This window comes from Thalassophryne amazonica, chromosome 14 (genome assembly GCF_902500255.1).
Source record: "Thalassophryne amazonica chromosome 14, fThaAma1.1, whole genome shotgun sequence".
NCBI classification, from domain to species: domain Eukaryota; kingdom Metazoa; phylum Chordata; class Actinopteri; order Batrachoidiformes; family Batrachoididae; genus Thalassophryne; species Thalassophryne amazonica.
Window position 1 is genome coordinate 93,377,979 of NC_047116.1, and position 22,618 is coordinate 93,400,596.

General features: G+C 40.2%; 1 long non-coding RNA gene and 1 pseudogene across 1 annotated transcript; one reads left to right on the forward strand and one right to left on the reverse strand.

The window, feature by feature from the left end:
- The first annotated feature begins 4,499 nt into the window (after positions 1–4,499).
- LOC117524109 lies at positions 4,500–18,102 on the forward strand. Its single transcript, XR_004564713.1, has 2 exons — positions 4,500–4,550; positions 17,748–18,102. It is a non-coding gene; the product is annotated as an uncharacterized LOC117524109 (long non-coding RNA).
- A 2,713-nt stretch (positions 18,103–20,815) lies between these two features.
- Positions 20,816–22,168, reverse strand: LOC117524106 (annotated as a pseudogene).
- Positions 22,169–22,618: the final 450 nt, after the last annotated feature.

The window sequence follows — 22,618 nt, forward strand, 5'->3', positions numbered from 1 at the left end:
TTAGATATTTAAATGAGAGCCTGTCTGTGAGGTCTGGGCTTTAAACTTTGAGTCAAGGTATCTAGAGCAGGACAAGTCCTTTTTTTGTGTGTGTTGTTTTTTTGTTTTTCTGAAGGACTAGTTGACTTTTTACAACCCAAGTCATATTAGTACTTTGTTTGTAATGAAGTCTGGGACTGCAGTTCTCACTCTCTTAATTTTTTGCAGTAAATAATTTGGTTTAGTTGATCCAGCAGCGCCACCATCCTGGGAGTTAAAAAAATTCCAACATTTACTCAAAATGGCAACAACATAAAACAAAAATAATGTCAAGGAGCTTGTTTTTTTTTATATATATATATATCTTTGACATGTTCTAGGTACAAAACATCTGAGGAAGTACAGGTGTCCGCTCCTTGCAAAAAAAAAAAAAATTAACTAGTTAAGTTTTACTAGTTACTATTACTAGTTAGTAAAAAATGTAACTGTCACAAGTTGGAACTATACATTCAACGCACAAATGCATTAATTATGGCAACTACACAATTTTAGGTTCAGGAAACACTTGTTTCAGAGCACCACTGCTCAGTGTGAATACTAATAATTATTTGCATATTTACATTTACGTTTTTATATATATATATATTATATAAAACAAGATTTCTGTCAAACAGCACGTTCATTAAGGGTGAGTACTGTCAAAGGCTTGATTGCTAACATTGTTTGAATAATACTGAGGTTTCAGAAAAAGGAACTTGTCCTTTAACCCAACTAGAGTCCTCGGTGAACTGTGGTCACAGGCACAGCGTGTCTCTAACATGTCCATTTCCTGGAAAGCATGTCTCTAATCTAGGGATGGGACCAATCCCATCCCAGATCGGAATCTGGTTCCGATACCGACGTAATTCACATATCGGAAAATACCGATCCAGCCCGCGACATTTTCCGATACCGGAGAAGAGCCACTGTGAATCCTCTCAAGTGCTGTTGTTTGCTCTCTGCTTGTTTACTGCTGAGTGGGTAGGAGGGGAGGGGGAAGGTTTCTTGGAGTGCCTTGATTGGAGAGTGGCGTTGACTCAGAACATGGCGCCATTTTGGGTCTAACTGCGCTGAACTACTGAATGGACCTTATAATGTTTTCAGCATTTTTTAAAAATCATTTAACCACATACAGCAACACATCCAGGTACAGGTGCTATCAAAATAAATATAAATTGTTAAGCTATCAAATTTACATAAATTTACAATTTATGATGATTTATTTAATTAATTTAAAACCTGATTTATGCAGCTGCTGCTCTGATGTGCGTGACAGTTTTAAAGTTCTCCGTCTCTGGATTATAATTTATTCTGGACTAATTTGACCTTCAACAAACTTTTCTTTATACAGTCATCACCTCCAAATCAAAGGGAAGCTGTACATTTTCCTCTTTTACCAACTTTGTGCTGTAAATGCGATGCGGACTTTTCGGATCAATTTATTAGCGTGCGCTATAAAAACTATTATAATATGATGGCAGATGAAGGATTAAAAGCAGAAAAGTGTCAAATCGCAGCCTTTTGTGTTTGATTTAACAGGTTCACACCAGGTTGCGAATCGGAGTCTGAACACCATTTAAAAAAACTAAACGGTTGGACTTTTAATCACAGAAATGATTCCCACTTTCCACAAATCGGCGAGTGTCAGAGCTGAACATCCAGACTGCGCAGAGTTTTTAATGGAAATACATTGAGATTGGACGGGACATTTTATCCAATGTGAGTGAAAAATCTGTTATATAAAATCCGTTATGTACGGTGTTTATTACATGGAAAACAATACAAAAATTTGGGGACTTTTTTGTCCGGTGACTGTAAATATCTGGTTTATACAACAACGGTTTATTTGAGTTTTCCTGAACATGGGACTGAACAATAAATTTACCTCTCAAAGCTTTGATGATGAAGTCCCACACGGCTGACTTTATTTTCCCAAATGTATCTTCTGTTCGCAACTGAAGGGAATCTGTGCATCTTGAAAGCCTTGCTGTGACTATTTGTGCATCCAAATGCACAACAACCCAGCATTTTCAGCGATTAAATAAATAAAATAGCTGGCGTTACATGCAGACACATTAACAACCAATGCTATTTTTGCCCCAAGATGGCACCATGAGTTACGTGACCGATTTTTTTTTTTTTTCAATTTTTTTTTCAATTTTTTTTTTTTTTTTGACCTGTCATGTCGCCACACTCTCTAATAAAGGCACTCTAGGTTTTCTGAAGCCGGGCTGTTTGAGAGAGCTCTCTTCTGCAGTGTTCTAGCTGCGGTTAGCGGCAAATTTCTGCCCGGCTCTCGGGTTCAAATTGTCTGTTTGTTGAGCACGGATTTTCTGAAAAATGAACTGAATTGTTGCTGAAAGTGTGTACTAAAACATCAGCTGCTTCACTGTCCCGAGGCTGTAAAATGCTATGAAAAGCCAGCTCAGTGTGCAGCCAAAGATGGCGAACAGAAAAAACAAAAACAAAAAATCCTGCGCGTGAGCGTTGATGATACATTTATTTTACAGTTGAGAGAGAGAGAGAGAGTTTTCATCTTAGATGCACCTTCTGGCAAATTGTAGCTCAACTTTCAGGTCTCCATTTTAAGAAAATCCTCAGATAAAATCAACAATAATGATGATAATAATAATAATTATTAAGGCAAACAGAGCTCTGGCATTGGATCGGAAAAGTATCGGCAGATATCCAAATTCAAGTATCGGATCGGAAGTGAAAAATTGTGGATAGGTGCATCCCTACTCTGTGTCCATTTTCTGGACAGCATGTCTCCAACATCTCCATTTCCTGCTCTGTCACGACCTAATGTTCCTGTCACAGTCCTGACTCATCCAGAGGCCTGATGCACCAACAGTTTTTCCTTCGATCCACAAGCCAATCAGATCAATTATAACTTGATACTTGATTCACCTCATTGTTTTTTTTAAAGCTCAGTAGAACTGAGTCCACAAATGAGAACCAGTGCCTTGAGACTCAGCCTGGATTCCCTACATGCAAAAAAGTGTTTTTCCCCACTTACCAAGTCGTATATAAACCATGTGGAAGGTTTTGGTGAAGTCTCAGACATTGAGGCGTCCACATTGAGACTGTAGAAGTCAGATTTCAGCCTTTGCCTTAAGTGAAGCTTGCTCAGGCGAGGGATCGCTTCCTCACCATCCCTTTAACCGTCCCCGGCCCTGGACCATGTCACTCTGAACGTTAGGTTTAACACTGTTAGCATTCCCGCGCACGGTGAGGTCACATCAGGGTTGGAAGTAGAAGTGAAGGAAACACTGAGAACCTGTTTTTCTTCTTTCTTACCTTTGATAAGAAGCTGTTGCTTTGTTTAGTTTTCTACTAATCGTACACATCGCGTATCATCGACCAGAGTTGCTTTCAGATGTTCTCAGCGGCTTTAACACTGACAGTTTGTCACACAGACGTGCACATTACGTTCGCCTGCAGTGCTACAGTGTGTTTGTTCACCTCTTCCAATGTGAAAGCCACGTCTCCTATTTCAAAAGATGAACAGCGTTCGTGCATCTTAAAGGGAATGGTTTGCGTCCTGACCCCCTCCTTCTATGCCACATAGTATTAAGACGTTGATTTAATTTCTTTAGGGTTATTGATTTATTCCTCAGCTTTGAAGTTGTTTCTTTTTTTTTCTTTTTTTTTTTGTATATTTGTACCGTCTGTCATGCGAGCCTTAACAGACGGTGTTGCTTACTGTCGTGGTTTTTTGTTTTCCTGTGAAATCGTAGATGCTCCCTGATGAGCGTTTGTTTTAGAGACTGAAGGTTTCCACGCGCTTTCCCCTCCATTTATCTGTAAAGTCAGTTGACCGTGTTAACTTGTTTTAAAACGTTGGTGGAGGATGACTGAAAAAAATGTTTGTATAATTGAAATAGCTTTGTGAGCCTCTTTTGGAGCAGCTTTCAGGTGTTACCTCAAACATTTAAAGCTCTAGAATTATTTTTTTCCCCATTATCATTATTGTTATTATTTACATTCTATGTTTCCTGGCATTGGTTCCTGCAGCACCACACACACACACACACATGCACACTAATCCTCAGATTCATCCTGTAAATAAAACAGCAGTGGTCTCTGACCTGCTGTTGTTGTATTTCACTGTAACTTTTCTCTGCTGACTGACAGTGGACGGACATTAAACTGACAACTTTTACCATCAGGTCTTTGGAACAAAGTAGTGCAGAAACGTTATTTTGTTGGTAATCTGTCCGACGCATTGTGTGCAATTTTTGTTTTTTTGTTGTTTTTGTATTAACAGATGTTGAGGAGATCAGAGTGGATGTATTAATGAATCAACAAAGCGACTGACTCACATCATCCTTTCATTTGTCATCACTAAAACAAATTCACACGTTCACACTCGTATTTGTCAGAATACAACCACAGACTGACCGCCGAGCTCCAGACTGTAGTCGCGTTCAAAGTGAATATTTGTACATAACTAATGAATGTCTCGGTGTAAGTAGCTGTTTGTGTGAAACGGACCGACTGAATGGAGCAGCCAGTAGTTTTTACTTTCGGTGTCTACACAGGCACCACAGTACATTCAGACTGTACAAACTGAATATATGTACATAATGTAAATGATGAGTATCAGTTTTAAGATCCCACTCTGTTGTTTGGCCACATATGTGCAGTCAGGCGAAGACCAAACGTACCACCAGAAACACCTCTGAGAAACACTGTCCAATCTGTGACGAGGACACAACACTGTCTTATAATTAATCACAGTTTCTGATGATTTCATTTTGTTTTTGTTGCATGATGTGCGTTCATGCACGGTAACTGAATCGAGTTAATTCTGACTCAGGTACTCTTTTACAGCCTGGTAGTGCAACAGCTGTGGCATTAATTCTCACTGAATAAAAAGGTTTTCTGATCAAACTCATGCAGTTTTTTTCACTTTATAAACCTGCACAGAAGCCCGGTGTTTGTTTGTTATTGTGTGTGTGTGTGTGTGTGTGTCTGTCTGTCTGTGTTTGTAAGTATATATATATATATATATATATATATATATATATATATATATATATATATATATATATATATATATATATATAAAAACCACGCAACTAACAGTATTGCCTGAATATGCTGCTTGTTCACTTTCATCACCTCCATGAAGAACTCGTTAACAGTTGGTCCGGTTGTTAGCTGATAAGGTTTCAATCTGTGTTTTTTCCGATGCTGTTTAGATATTTATGGAGTATGTTCATGCCTGACTTGGTTTTTGTAATCGTGTTTTTAGCTTCCAAGGTTTATAACAAAAATATGCGTGGCGGACCAATTGCCATGATAACTGGTCCGGATTCGGGAAAATATCCAACTAGAAATCAGCCAATTACAGTGCACGTAGCATCACAGCCATATTATAAATAAGTATACCAAATGGCAATTGTCGGCTCTCCCAGGTTTCTCTTTGATCAAAGTCAGGCTGGATAATCACTTTTTGATTACTGGGAGTGCCCTTGCATGGTTGATATACTTGACCAGTCGTTTTGTTTTGTACAATAACACTACCTCTACATAACTTCTGGTAATGTCACTCAGTTCAGTTTCAGTTTATTGTCATTTGCAGTAGAAAAAACACATTGGAATAAAAAAAAAATTGCGAGCAGATCTCAGTGCACATCAAACACACAAACCATTCATTCAACATGTACATCATGATTAAAACCCCCCAAGCCACATAAAAATCTTAAAAGAAGGTATTCAAAGTCAAATAGTAGTTTAAAATATCAAAAACTTAAGTGCCTGTGCAGATCCAAAGTGCTTTACTATAGTGCATTGTTTAAAATTTTCACAGCCTGTGGGGAAAAAAAACTCCTGCTATGGCGGGATGTTGTGCTTTTAATGGCACAATACCTTCTGCCAGGTCAAAAAAGTCACTGGCCGGATGATGAGATGGGTCATTAATGATTGATAATGCCCGAGAAAGAAGTCTTTTTTTTTTATAAATGTCCTCCAGATTGAGCAGCTCCACACCTGCAATACTGCTGGCCTAGCGGACACTTTGTGCAGTGCTTGTTTTTCTTTGTTTGTGGCGTTACCAAACCACACTGTAACGGCTCCTGTGAGGACACTCTCAATAGCACAGCAATAAAAGTTTGTCAGAATTTGTTTGTTTGGGGTGAAAGCCTTCAACTTGCGTAAAAAGAACAAACGCTGACGGGATTTTTTAGCAATAGCAATAGTGTTTGAGTTCCAACTTAAATTATATGAAAGAGTCACAACCAAAAATTTGCAGTTTTCTACCCTTTGCACCTCAACATTATTGATACGGATAGGCTTATGAGAGCTGTGTCCAAAATCAATGACAAGCTCACAAGTTTTTGAGGTATTCAATTTCAAGTTGTTTTGTTCGCTCCACAGAACTATTTTTTTCCACCTCTGATCTATAGTGCAAGTCATCATTGGCATGAATGAGACCGATTATAGTTGTCATCTGCATACTTAATAATCAAATTGTTGGGATTAGAAACAACACAATTGTATGTGTACAAGGTATACAGCAATGGGCTTAGTCTACATCCTTGTGGAGAGCCAGTGTTTACAATAAGTTGATCAGAGACACAGCCATTAACCTTAACCCTTTGAGCCTGCCAGACAAAAAGTTCAAAATCCATTTGCACATGGCATCACAAAGGCCAAGATTTTTCAGTTTTACAGTGTCTTGCTGGAACCAAGGAACTGAACGCTGCGCTATAGTCCAGAAAGAACATTTTTGCATGAGACTGCCTTTTGTCCAAATGCTTGTATACAGAGTTCAGGGCAAAGGCAATGGCGTCCTCCACACTCCTGTTTTGTCTATAAGCAAACTGAAGTGGGTCAACGGCCACCGGAATCTGGTCTTTAATATAGTTCAACACAAGCGCTCAAAACACTTCATTAAAACTGAAGTTAGGGCCACTGGTCGGTAGTCATTAAGACAAGACACTGGTGACTTCTTTGGCACTGGGATAATGGTTGACCTTTTGAAGGCAAGTGGAACGCCTCAGTGACAAGTTGAATAAATCCGTTAGAGCTGGGGCAAGTTCTGAGCAGAGTTTAAGGACGCAAGGGGGGATTCCATCCGGCCCACTGGCCTTCCTCCAATTTGTCCTTTTGAGGGACCTTTGGACGTCCTCCTGATGAAGAATAAGATAGTTCTCATCTGTGAATTCTGGAAACGAAAATGTCTCCCCGTTCCCAGTTTCAAAGCGGCAATAAAACTGGTTCAACACATTAGGTAGAGAAGAGTTCAGAATCAGTAATGGTCTCTCTCCTGGGTTTAGATGAGGTGACCTTGTTTAGACCCTCCCACATACGTTTTGGGTCGTTCTCTTTAAAAAAAAAATTTAATTTTATGTCCATAAGAGCGTTTAGCTACCTTTATAGAGCGCTCTACTGCATATCGGGCCTGCTTATATGCAGCAGCATCACCCGAATTAAAAGCCACTGAGCGCTATTTCAATCAAATCCTTAGATTACCTTGCATCTTTGAAAACCTGGATGTCTAGCAATTTCCTACTTTTAAGCTCTGATAAGACTGAGATGATGGTTCTTGGTCCAGTGAGACATCGTCATCAATTCTACCAGTTAATGCTTAGCCTGGGCTCGTGTGTCATACATCACACTGACAAAGTGAGCAACCTTGGGGTAATTTTTGATCCTACGTTGTCCTTTGACCTCCACATTAGAGATATTATGAGGACTGCTTTCTTTCACCTGCGAAATATAGCAAAGATTCATCCCATCCTGTCTATGGCTGATGCTGAGACTCTGATTCATGCATTTGTTGCTTGTAGATTGGACTACTGCAATGTTCTGTTTTCTAGGTTACTGCAGTCCAGCATTAGGGGTCTCCAATTGGTTCAAAATGCTGCTGCCAGACTTTTGACAGGAAGCAGAAAGTTTGACCACATTACATACATGTTGGTGTCTCTTCACTGGCTTCCCGTCTCTGTGAGATCAGCTTTGAAGGTTCTGCCACTAACCTATAAAACTGTTCACGGACTTGCACCTCCCAACTTATCTCTCTCTTGCATTCGTCTATCTCGTAAGATAATGGTAGCACCACAGTAAGAGGCCAGTCAGTCCTGTTGGGAACAGCACCTTAAATGACTCAGCAGACCAATCCTTGCAGGACAGTCCTTTACGCACAGATCACAAGTAAACTCGGACGGAGGGGTTGGGGCTGAGGATTTTTGTCTTTGTCTCTGTCTCTGCTTTCTACGCTGTCTTTTTGCCCTCTGACTGTTGGTTAAGCTTTTCCTCGCCCCTTTTGAGACCTTCATAAATGGTATGACACCAGCAACTGCGGTCTTCGGCGAGTGATTCCCAGTTATCTGGATCAATTTCAATCAATCAGTCAATCAATTTTTTTTTTTTTATATATAGCGCCAAATCACAACAAACAGTTGCCCCAAGGCGTTTTATTTTGTAAGGAAAGGCCATACAATAATTATGTAAAACCCCAACGGTCAAAACGACCCCCTGTGAGCAAGCACTTGGCTACAGTGGGAAGGAAAAACTCCCTTTTAACAGGAAGAAACCTCCAGCAGAACCAGGCTCAGGGAGGGGCAGTCTTCTGCTGGGACTGGTTGGGGCTGAGGGAGAGAACCAGGAAAAAGACATGCTGTGGAGGGGAGCAGAGATCGATCACTAATGATTAAATGCAGAGTGGTGCATACAGAGCAAAAAGAGAAAGAGACAGTGCATCATGGGAACCCCCCAGCAGTCTGCGTCTATAGCAGCATAACTAAGGGATGGTTCAGGGTCACCTGATCCAGCCCTAACTATAAGCTTTAGCAAAAAGGAAATTTCAGTGAGTTTCATGTCACATTTGCAGAGATCTTTAAAGCGCAGTGCTGGGTGACCTACTGGGCGGTGTCCTGACTCCAACTCTCCATAGATGATGTCCTTTTGGATGCGGCTGTCCTGCATACGGTACACGAGCCCCATCCAACGTAAGCGTCGCTGGCTGAGGAGGAGATGCATACTAAGGGAACAAGCTTGCTTCTTCACAGTAATGTTGGAAATTTTGTCACGCCATGTGATGCCAAGAATCTGACGCAGACAGCAAAGGTGGAAGCTTTCAAGATGACTCTCCTGTCTGGCTTAAGTAGCCCAGGTTTCGCTGCCATAGAGCAGTGTACTTAGGATACACGCCTGGTAAACCTTGAGTTTAGTGTTTAAGGATAGCTGGTTGTTTTCTCACACTCTCTTTCTCAGTCTAGCCAACACTCCTTCGGCTTTTGTAATGCGTTTATCAATTTCGCTATCAAGAGACGCGTTACTGGTGATAATAGAACCCAGGTAGGTGAAGTGGTCAGTAACTTCAAGCACCTTATTATCAGTTTTGATCGATGGAGGTGCGGAGACATTCTGCCCCATGGTATTGGTCTCTATGCTGATGTTTAGCCCAAACAGAGTACACGCATGTGAAAACTGGTTAACCAGGACTTGGAGACCATCTTCTGTGTGTGAGATCAGGGCAGCATCGTCGGCGAACAACAATTCTCGGATGAGCACTTGGCGCACTTTTGTCCTCGCCCTCAGTCGAGCCAAGTTGAATAGCCTAAGATCACTTCTAGTAATGTGAATGTCTGAATGAAAAGTCGAGCAGCATCGAGAAGAAAATGCCAAAAAGAGTTGGTGCAAGTACACGGCCATGTTTTACTCCACTCTGAATTGCAAAGGGCTCTGAAACGTAGCCGCCATAACTGACTACACCCTACGTGTTTTCATGAAAGGAGATGATAATGTTGAGTAACTGAGAGGGGCAGCCAATCTTCTTTTCCTGCTTACAAGGTCAAAAGCCTTTGTGAGATCTATGAAGGCAGTATATAATGGTATCTGCCGTTCACAACATTTCTCCTGAAGTTGATGGACAGAGAAGATCATATCTACAGTGGATCACAGAGCTCTGAATCCGCACTGAGATTCTGGATAGATGTATTCGGCAAGGACTTGAAGATGTGTCAAGATTACTCAAGCAAAGACTTTCCCAAGTATACTTAGCAAGGAGATACCATGATAGTTGTTGCAGTCACTGCAGTCACCCTTGTTCTTATACAGGGTGACTATCTTTGCGTTACGCATGTCTTGAGGTACCTTGCCTTTGTCCAACAGAGACACAAGAGCTCGTAAAGTGGTTCCAGTAAGACTGATTTTCCACTATCGATAATCTCAGGAGGTATGCTATCCATGCCTGGTGCTTTTCCTCTTGGTAGGGCATCAATAGCCTTGCTGAGTTCCTCAACTGTGGGAACGAAGTCCAATTCTTCCAAGACAGGAAGGTCCACGAAGCTGTCGAGCACTTCCTGAGAGACTGAGCTTTCACTGGTGGTGCTCGACCCACCGGTCCATTTGCTTGTTTCTGTCGGTAATCACCTCGCCTGATTTGGTCTTCACAGGTGCAGTCTTTATAATTGTCTTCCCTTTTGCTTGCTTTATACCCTCATACTCAACAAAATATAAAAGCAACACTTTTGGTTTTGCTCCCATTTTGTATGAGATGAACTCAAAGATCTAAAACTTTTTCCACATACACAATATCACCATTTCCCTCAAATATTGTTCACAAACCAGTCTAAATCTGTCATAGTGAGCACTTCTCCTTTGCTGAGATAATCCATCCCACCTCACAGGTGTGCCATATCAAGATGCTGATTAGACACCATGATTAGTGCACAGGTGTGCCTTAGACTGCCCACAATAAAAGGCCACTCTGAAAGGTGCAGTTTTGTTTTATTGGGGGGAATACCAGTCAGTATCTGGTGTGACCACCATTTGCCTCATGCAGTGCAACACATCTCCTTCGCATAGAGTTGATCAGGTTGTCAATTGTGGCCTGTGGAATGTTGGTCCACTCCTCTTCAATGGCTGTGTGAAGTTGCTGGATATTGGCAGGAACTGGTACACGCTGTCGTATACGCCGGTCCAGAGCATCCCAAACATGCTCAATGGGTGACATGTCCGGTGAGTATGCCGGCCATGCAAGAACTGGGACATTTTCAGCTTCCAAGAATTGTGTACAGATCCTTGCAACATGGGGCCGTGCATTATCCTGCTGCAACATGAGGTGATGTTCTTGGATGTATGGCACAACAGTGGGCCTCAGGATCTCGTCACGGTATCTCTGTGCATTCAAAATGCCATCAATAAAATGCACCTGTGTTCTTCGTCCATAACAGACGCTTGCCCATACCATAACCCCACCGCCACCATGGGCCACTCGATCCACAACATTGACATCAGAAAACCGCTCACCCACACGACGCCACACACGCTGTCTGTCATTTGCCCTAGACAGTGTGAACTGGGATTCATCTGTGAAGAGAACACCTCTCAAACGTGCCAAATGCCAGCGAATGTGAGCATTTGCCCACTCAAGTCGGTTACGACGACGAACTGGAGTCAGGTCGAGACCCCGATGAGGACGACGAGCATGCAGATGAGCTTCCCTGAGATGCTTTCTGACAGATTGTGCAGAAATTCTTTGGTTATGCAAACTGATTGTTTCAGCAGCTGTCCGAGTGGCTGGTCTCAGACGATCTTGGAGGTGAACATGCTGGATGTGGAGGTCCTGGGCTGGTGTGGTTACACGTGGTCTGCTGTTGTGAGGCTGGTTGGATGTACTGCCAAATTCTCTGAAACACCTTTGGAGACGGCTTATGGTAGAGAAATGAACATTCAATACACGAGCAACAGCTCTGGTTGACATTCCTGCTGTCAGCATGCCAATTGCACGCTCCCTCAAATCTTGCGACATCTGTGGCATTGTGCTGTGTGATAAAACTCCACCTTTCAGAGTGGCCTTTTATTGTGGGCAGTCTAAGGCACACCTGTGCACTAATCATGGTGTCTAATCAGCATCTTGATATGGCACACCTGTGAGGTGGGATGGATTATCTCAGCAAAGGAGAAGTGCTCACTATCACAGATTTAGACTGGTTTGTGAACAATATTTGAGGGAAATGGTGATATTGTGTATGTGGAAAAAGTTTTAGATCTTTGAGTTCATCTCATACAAAATGGGAGCAAAACCAAAACTGTTGCGTTTATATTTTTGTTGAGTATACATACTCCTAATATTACCAGTCTGAGGCACGTTGAATATTGTCTGCAAGTTTAAGCCAGTAGATATTAGCACAAGGACGAGCAGTTCATTGAGCCCTTCCGAGCGCCTTTCAATGTCTGTAGGTTTTGCTGACTGGGGTTGCACTTATAGCAGGTCAGTGCACGATGTTTGGCGTCTATGACAGGTTCTAACTCGGAGATGTTGGCTCCAAACCAATTGGCATTCTTATGCTCCGTTTTTACCATATGTCTTGACAGCGATGTTGTAAATAGAGTTCCGAAGAAACCTTCATCTATCCTCCTGTCCTGGAGGTTGGACACACGACACAGTCTCCTTGAGTTGCTTTATGAATTTCAGGTTGTTTTCGTGTTGGGTAGTCCTACTGATAGTTATTTTGGGCTTTCAGTTTTACTTAGAATGATATAATTTAAGTGGTTTGAGCTTTACCTTTGACACAATCAGAGAGTGATCAGTGTCGCAGTCAGCACTGTGGAAGGCTCTGGTGTTGCAGACAGCGTTCAGGGATTTGCGTCTGGTGATAATCAAGTCCAACTGGTGCCAATGTTTCGACCTTGGATGCCTCCAAGATGCTTTGTGGCATGCCTTATTCTGGGAGTAGGTATTTGTCACACACACCTTGTGGTAACAGCATAGTTCCAGGAGCCTTTGACCATTCTAGTTCATTTTTCCTATGCCGTGGTGACCTAACACGTTTGATCAGTGTTCATGATCAGCACCCACTCTCGCGTTGAAATCCCCCAGAAGAAAGAAATATTCTGACATTGTTTTGATGGCACTGTCTAAATGTTCGTAGAACTGGTTTTTGGCTTCCGATGAGGATGTTAGTGTTGGTGCATAAATACAAACAACATTTATCATACCCTCCTGTGTAGAGAGGCGTAGGGTGAGGGTTCTCTCAGTGCCACCCGTTGGGGGTTCCACCATGCAAAGCATGGTGTTTCTAATACTGAAGTCAACACCATGTTCCCTGGTTTCCTCTTCACTTTTTCCGTGCCAAAAGAAGGTATGGTTATTCTCTCTCAATGATCCAGCGTCAGGGAGTCGAGTCTCTTGCAGGGCTGCAATGACGACATTTAATCTATACAGCTTGCGGTCAATAACTGCAGTTTTGTGAGCATCATCTATTTGTTTGAGGTTGTCTGACAAACCGGTGCGCATTGTGCGCACATTCCAGCTTGCTATACAAAGAGCTGGAGTCAACTTTTTCTTCAGATTTTTGCCTCGTGCATTGTTTAGCAATCTGCTTGTCGAAAAGGATGTTCTGAGCTCCAGGCACCCACTGAAGCAGGCAAATCGAGGCGGGTCAACACCTTATTGCCTGGGGCCTGCGGCTCATACGTCCATGGAGTGTGGACTTATAACCCGTAAACTGCTGTCTTACATGTTGTGCTCTACACTGACCATGAGACTGGAGTGACCTCTCCAGGGTGCCAGCCTGGGCAAGATATATGGCGGCCTAGTGTTGCCCAGTTGTCTGGGCCCCCCTCTCGGACTCGCCAGCAAAGTCCAGTGGAATGCAAGCATTATGAATGGGGCTGGTTTGACTGCAGGAGCTGCTAGATGGGAGCCAAAACTGACTACCAACTGCCTGCGGTGCTCCACTTCAAATTTTCTGTCTGGATTGTTTTTCCATAGTCTTTTCCCAGTAGGAAGTGGCCGCAAGGCAGTGGATGTTTGAAATCAGGGTTTTCCTTCCCCTAGACAGGTTGCCCTCCCAGGCTACCGAGCCCTGTTTGCCCTGAGCAACTGGTTTAAAGGCACCAAATAACCGCCTTTTGCCCCTACTCTTTGTCAGTAAAAACAGTTCCGCCACTAGAAGGCCAGGAGTCGGACTTTGGTTGGCAGAGGCTATATGAGACGCATGCCTTTGGAGCATTTTATAGATAGTGGGAGCTCGTCCCCACAACCACCCCAGCTATGGTGAATAAAAGTCTGCGGGTCACAGAGCTTTCTCTTATCGTGCCCCTGTTCTGTGGAATGATCTCCCTGCGTCAATAAAACAGTCAGATTCTGTAGAGACTTTCAAGTCCAGACTTAAGACACACTTATTTTCCCTTCCGTATGGCTAGCATACTGGCATACTATGTTATTATGCTTTCTACCATTTTAAATTCATTTGATTAATAAATGGAGTGGGCCGTGGCCTCAACTTTATCTAAAGTCTGGGTTTTTAGTGAAGCTTAGGGCTCGTGGCTGGTGATCACCTTAGTATTTCTTCTGTTTTTCTTGTTGCATAATGCTGACAAATTATACTGTATTTGTTGTCTTTCTGATGCCTGATTCTGTTTTTTTTTTTTGTTTTTTTTTCCTCTGTGTTTGAGGTGCAGCTCCATCCAGAGATGGGAGTGGTGTCTACTTCTGCAGCCCTCCCGTCCTGTGCACCGGCATGGACTCCCAAAATTTCCTGAATATTCGTTTTGTCAGTTGTCTGTAGCATGGCCCAAGCAGAGGGGTTCACTCCTTTGAGTCTGGTCTGCTTGAGGTTTTTTCCTCAAATCATCAGAGGGAGTTTTTCCCTTACCACTGTCGCCTGTGTTCTTGCTCTAGGGGTTGGTACGGTTAGAACTTACTTGTGTGAAGCGCCTTGAGGGAACTTTGTTGTGATTTGGCGCAATATATAAATGAAAAAATAAATAAAATAAATAAAAATGCACGCACACAGAGACCTCTTGTCTATTAGAATATCTAGATAAAATGTTCTTACAGGTGAAATTGCTTGGTGAGCCTCTTTTAGATCAGCTTTGAGGTGTTACCACAAACTTTTTTTTTTTTTTTTTATATTTATTTCATTCATTTAAAAGAAAAACAGAGAAGCAAAAAACAAAAGCACCACAATACCAGAATGAAAAGGAGCAGAAAGAAGAACAAGTCTTATGATTTCTGCCCCTTTTAACAATACAATCTTTCAATATACAGCATCATAGTCAACATTATTTAACAGATTGCATTTCTTTAACTTGTCACATACCACTGACCCATTTCATAATTATGACCATTAATTAATAGATTACATCACTGACAGGTTACATTTAAACTTAAGACACTCCAAACATTATTAACAGTTTACTTCTTTTTTTTTTGACTTTCTTGCAGCCCACTGACTTACTTCATAGTTTCATACTTACTTAATACATCTAATTTAATATGTTTTTTAAATAATTTAAGCGACCTTAATTCTTTAATTTCTTTATTAAGATTGTTCCATAATTTGACACCATTTACTGCAATACTCCTTTCCTTTACTTTGGTTCTAAATCTTGTTTTTTTAAAGACTTCTATTCCTTTCAATTTATAACTACTTACTCTTTTTTCAAACATATTTTGAATGTTTGTTGGTAAAGTATTTTTATTAACTTGGTACATCGTTTGTAATATTTTCAAATCAACTAAATCATGAAATTTAAGTACCCTATACTTAATAAACAATGGATTAGATGGATCTCTAAAACCACTGTTACTAATCACTTTTAAAGCTCTTTTCTGCAAATAAATAAGGTTGTATATAGGTTGTATATGTTGATCCCCAGATTTCTACACAGTAAGTTAAATATGGGACAATCAATGAATTGTACAATGTTAATAAACCATAACTATTTAATGAATATTTTACTTTATGCAAAACAGCAATGGCTTTCGCTATTTTTCCTTTTATGTAATTTATGTGTGACTTCCATGTAAGATCTTCATCAATCATGACTCCTAAAAATTTCATTTCTTTTACCCTTTGTATATCCATTCCATCTATTTGTAATGACACATTATTTTCTTTCGCTCTATCATTAAACAATATGAAATTTGTCTTATTAATATTTAGTGACAATCTGTTTATATCAAACCAATGTTTAACTTTTTCCAACTCTGTATTTATCACTTGTGCTACTTCCTGTATATCTGATCCAGAGTAAAACAGCATTGTATCATCAGCAAATAAAATGCTGCCAAGCACATTGGATACATTCACAAAATCATTGATATACAAAATAAACAGTTTGGGTCCAAGTACCGATCCTTGTGGTACTCCATAAATAATGTTACACAATTCTGATTTGGTATTATTTATCTGAACAAACTGTTTTCTATTTTCTAAGTAGCTTTTTACCCACTGATGTGCAACACCTCTTATTCCATATTGTTGTAACTTGTGGAGCAATCTTGAGTGGTCTATAACATCAAAAGCCTTTTTCAGGTCAATAAAAATACTTACAAAATAATCCTTATTATCTATTGTTGTTGATATTTTCTGTATTAGTTCCATAATTGCCATAGCTGTCGAATGTTTTGTTCTGAATCCATACTGAGCATTATTTAAAATATGTTTCTCAATAAATTTATCCAATCTTCTTACAAAAACTTTTTCCATAATTTTAGAAAACTGTGGAAGCAATGATACTGGCCTGTAATTAAAAAAAATTATGTTTGTCTCCATTTTTATATAATGGGACTACCTTAGCAATTTTCATTTCATCTGGAAAAACCATTCATTGTCATTATTATTTACTTTCTTTTTTATTGGTTCCTGCAGCACCGCACACGTGTGCGCGCACACACACACACACACACATACACATGCACACTAAACCTCAGATTCATCCTGTAAATAAAACAGCAGTGGTCTCTGACCTGCTGTTGTATTTCACTGTATCTTTTCTCTGCTGACTTACAGCGAACAGACATTAAAATGACGACTTTTACCATCAGGACTTTGGAACATCGTAGTGCAGAAACATCATTTTGTTGGTAATCTCTCCAATGCATCGTGTGCATGAGCTGCACCTCCTCTGTCGGTTACACCGCCACAAAACAGTACATGTATCTAAATGCCAGATACATGTGGGTCCATAAGTATTTGGACAGTGATCGTTTTTGTAATTTTGACTCAGTACACCACCACAGTGGAGCTGAAGTGAAACCATGAAGATGTTCTTTGTGGCGCAGACTTTCATATTTAATTCAAGTGGGTGAATAAAATTATTACATTCACTGTTTTTAAGCTCTACAGCATCTATATACGCAGTCCCTCCGTGTTCAGAGTCTGTAATAAAGTTTCTTTACAGACGAGCCAGCGGGGTGAACACATGAACAGGGTTGATGACCTCTGAACTCTATCACTGGCATCAGGTCATACGTGTAAAATTAACACCATACAGCTGAGCGTTCATGGTTCTGTTACGTTTGGACCCTCAACATGTTTTCTTCACCTTTAACCAAAAGTTACTGTTGGCCGTCTGCACTTGGAGCTCTTCTGGTAATTATTTTCAGCTCCCAGTATTCTGTGGTAGATATTTAAAATAACAGCAGGCGTGGCCAAATATTTACAGACTTGAGTGTATTTGTTGTATTTCTTTCAGTATTAACAGATGTTGAGGAGATCAGAGTGGATGTATCAATGAATCAACAAAGCGACCTGACTCACGTCATCCTTTCATTTGTCATCACTAAACAAATTCACACGTTCACACTCATATTTGTCAGAATACAGCCACCAGACTGACCGCCGAGCTCCAGACTGTAGTCGCGTTCAAAGTGAATATTTGTACATAACTAATGAATGTCTCGGTGTAAGTAGCTGTTTGTATGAAACGGACCAACTGAATGGAGCAGCCAGTAGTTTTTACTTTCGGTGTCTACACAGGCACCACAGTACGTTCAGACTGTACAAACTGAATATATGTACATAATGTAAATGATGAGTATCAGTTTTCAGATCCCACTGTGTTGTTTGGCCACATATGTGCAGTGAGGAGAAGACCAAACGTACCACCAGAAACACCTCTGAGAAACGCTGTCCAATCTGTGACGAGGACACAACACTGTCTTATAATTAATCACAGTTTCTGATGATTTCATTTTGTTTTTGTTGCATGATGTGCATTCATGCACGGTAACTTAATCGAGTTAATTCTGTCTCAGGGACTCTTTTACAGCCTGGTAGTGCAACAGCTGTGGTGTTAATTCTCACCCGGATAAAAAGGTTTTCTGAGGAAACTTGCAGTTTTTTGCATTATAAACCTGCACAGAAGCCCAGTGTTCGTTTGTTATTGTGTGTGTGTGTGTATGTATATATATATATATGTGTATGTGTATATATATATATATATATATATATATATATATATATATATATGTGTGTGTGTGTGTGTATACACAACCCCTGGCAAAAATTATGGAATCACCGGCCTCGGATGATGTTCATTCTGTTGTTTAATTTTATAGGAAAAAAAGCAGATCACAGACATGACACAAAACTAAAGTCATTTCAAATGGCAACTTTCTGGCTTTAAGAAACACTATAAGAAATCAAGAAAAAAAGATTGTGGCAGTCAGTAACGGTTACTTTTTTAGACCAAGCAGAGGAAAAAAAATATGGACTCACTCAATTCTGAGGAATAAATTATGGAATCACCCTGTAAATTTCCATCCCCAAAACTAACACCTGCATCATATCAGATCTGCTCGTTGACATTAACCCTATGTCATGAAATTGACCCTATGTGTCTTTTTGCAAGGAATGTTTTCACAGTTTTTGCTCTATGGCAAGATGCATTATCTTCTTGAAAAATGATTTCGTCATCCTTAAACATCAGGAAGTGTCCAAAATATCAACGTAAACTTCTGCATTATTGATGATGTAATGACAGCCATCTCCCCAGTACCTTTACCTGACATGCAGCCCCATATCATCAATGACTGTGGAAATTTACATGTTGTCTTCAGGCAGTCATCTTTATAATCTCATTGGAACAGCACCAAACAAAAGTTCCAGCATCGTCACCTTGCCCAATGCGGATTCGAGATTCATCACTGAATATGACTTTCATCCAGTCATCCACAGTCCACGATTGCTTTTCTTTAGCCCATTGTAACCTTGTTTTTTTCTGTTTAGGTGTTAATGATGGCTTTCGTTTAGCTTTTCTGTATGTAAATTCCATTTCCTTTAGGCGGTTTCTTACAGTTCGGTCACAGACGTTGACTCCAGTTTCCTCCCATTCGTTCCTCATTTGTTTGTTGTGCATTTTCGATTTTTGAGACATATTGCTTTAAGTTTTCTGTCTTGATGCTTTTATGTCTTCCTTGGTCTACCAGTATGTTTGCTTTAACAACCTTCCCATGTTGTTTGTATTTGGTCCAGAGTTTAGACACAGCTGACTGTGAACAACCAACATCTTCTGCAACATTGCGTGATGATTTACCCTCTTTTAAGAGTTTGATAATCCTCTCCTTTGTTTCAACTGACATCTCTCGTGTTGGAGCCATGATTCATGTCAGTCCACTTGGTGCAAACAGCTCTCCAAGGTGTGATCACTCCTTTTTAGATGCAGACTAACAAGCAGATCTGATTTGATGCAGGTGTTAGTTTTGGGGATGAAAATTTACAGGGTGATTCCATAATTTATTCCTCAGAATTGAGTGAGTCCATATTTTTTTCCTCTGCTTGGTCTAAAAAGTAAACCGTTACTGACTGCCACAATCTTTTTTCTTGATTTCTTATAGTGTTTCTTAAAGCCAGAAAGTTGCCATTTGAAATGACTTTAGTTTTGTGTCATGTCTGTGATCTGCTTTTTTTCTACAAAATTAAACAACTGAATGAACATCCTCCGAGGCCGGTGATTCCATAATTTTTGCCAGGGGTTGTGTATATATATATAATATCTCACACACACACATATATAAATAAATGTTTTTATGTCATTTCAACATTCATATATTTAATAGCTCAGGGGTCACAAACGTTTTTTGTCGTTGTACAGATACAGTGCTGTGCAAACATTTTAGGCTCAGTTCAATTTGCCATATTTTCTGGAGTACAAGTTGCTTTTTTTTGCTTTTTTAATACTTTGAGAGGTCCTGTGACTTCCAGTCTAGTGCAGATTTTTCCTCTGCAAAATACAATCATCACAGCACATTTCTTTACATAATCTAATCAATTACAAATTTACACACCAGATTTTGAGTTAAGAGTAAAACTTGGGTGTAGAACATGATGGCACAACAAGTTCCTGATAATCACTCCATTAAAAAAATATTGTACAAACCTGATGAAATATAATCTGTAAAATGCACGAGACCACGAAAGCAAACTGGCTTCCATCATGTCAGAAAGAATGTGTTAATACCATATATAAATCTGTATTTTTAAATGTGACATATATACATATACAATATACATATATTAATTTGTGAACATTAGATTTCATTATTTTTAAAATGATGTAATTGTGCCTGAAATGTTTGGTGTAAAGACGATAGCTTGACTTAAAGTCCCATTATACAGGAGATTAGATTACTGAGTCACACATCACTTTATCTGCAAGCAGAAGTTAAGAGTACAAATATGGTGCATTGTGTAAAAAAAATCATATGCAAGTCAGAATATGCATGAACATGAGGAAAACATGAATAAAAATCAATTCAGACGTGCAGTATTAATGGGAAAATAATAAAAAATACAGCACAGTGCAAATACCCCCTACGACTAAGAAATCTATGTATTCAGAAATTTCTGAGAGAAAACAAACTAAAGAATTAAAGAATAAACAGACGTGTTGTTGAATTAATTATCCATTCATTATTTGTTGCCTGCGTGGAATCAGACATCAGACTGTAAGCCAGTTTTTGTTTCGCTTATTAAGAAAAACACCATAAATGCATTTTTCTACAAAAAAAAAAAAAAAAAAAACCCTGACGAATAAGGAGTTCAGATTTGTCAACATGATCATTGGTGTTATTTTTTATGAATAAATTCATGAACTTTATTCTGAAGTTTGCTGAGTTTTAAGCCGTATATCAGAGGATTCATAATCGGAGGAATAAGAAACACTTCTATTGACATGAAGTTCTGCAGGTTTTGAGTTAAACTAAGTGAACCAAACCGCATGTACATCAAATCAAAGAGTGTAGCAACACCAAAATTAAGCAGAGCAATCAAATGTGGGACGCAAGTTTGTACAAATTTATTCCAGCCCTCGTTTGACCTTCGACACGTTCTCAGCAGAGGGATGTAAGAACAAAGAATAAAGACAAATGAAGAATGTAAAAGACGATGTTGAAAAAGAAACACCTGTGTTGGCGACAGACGGTGTGCAGGCCAGTTTACTGATAAAATAATTAGAACAGTAGAGTTTAGGGATGTTTGAGCCGCATAAGTCAGATTGAAGAACAGTCACCGTGTTAACAAACATGCAGAAAGTGGTAACAGCCACGAGAAGACCACGGAAGAGAGCGACTCTTTGTTTAGTCATCACAGAGTGGTACCTCAGCGGGAGACAAATCGCAACATATCTGTCAAAGGCCATGAGGGTTAGGGTCGAAAGGTCACATGGGTGTGAGGAGTAAATCACAAAACCTCTGCAGAAAACACTCCGTGTACGAGGCCACGTGAGCGGGCGACAGCAGGTCTTTGAGAAATTTGGGGTAAAAGCCTGAAGTCCCGTAGAGTCCGCTCACGCACATACTGCACAGGAATACGTACATGGGGTCGTGAAGAGTTCGGTCTGTTACGATGGTTAAAATGAGAGCCACGTTTACAAACCAGATGATTACGTAATACAGAGAAGTGACGGCGAACAGAACGAGTTTGTGTTCGGCCGTGAAATTTAACCCTGAAAGAGAGAAAAAGAAACCGTTAGAAACAACCATTGTACTTAATGTCATTTATATAAAACACATATCAAATAGAAAAAATAATCAAAGAAGACGTGTTGTTCATTCATTCATTCATTTTCTGAACCAGTTCATTCCCTGGTTCTGATGATCTCTGCTGTTGGCTCTGTGTGTCTCGTCTCTAAATCAGCTTTCTGATGATGTCGGCACATGTTGGGAATTCAGACGGTCCCAGTGGGAAACACGTCCAGTGTCACTGCAGCTGAAAAAAACAACACCATAAACAACTTCAAACAGGTGTTCACAACTTTCCAGGTTTGAACTTTTTATAATCAACAGAGTAACTTTAGGCCTGTTCATCGTGGTTTCCACAAATGTTTAAATGTGAAAGACTCGACACATTTGTACAAATGGTCATTTCTGTTATTACGTTTAAGTCGGGAACCCACGGACGACTACACGCTGTCCAACACAACTACGACACAGTCGTTCCACGTTGCACCTCGACATGTTGTTTCGTAGACGTGTGTTGTAACGGCGTCTCAGTGTGAACTGCACCACAAATATAATCATTCACCTGACACATGACGACACGTGTGTCATGCGATTTATTTATTTTTAAACCACTCTGATCATGTCGACCCATTTCTGACACACTGCTGAAGGCTGCATGTCCACCGCTACACAAGCAGCCTTTGAAATGGGACACGTATGATGTAAGCGAGTGACAGTTATGGCCTTTGAAGCTACAGCTGCTGAATTGGGACACAGCCTCAGTGTGGGTCATGTGTGTGAAGACAGTCAGTTAGCCAGTGAGAATTTTTTCAGCACGAGCACAGATATGATGAGTTTTATTTGGATCATGCTCGTGCTTGTCAAAAAATGCTTTATCCGTAAGAAGCG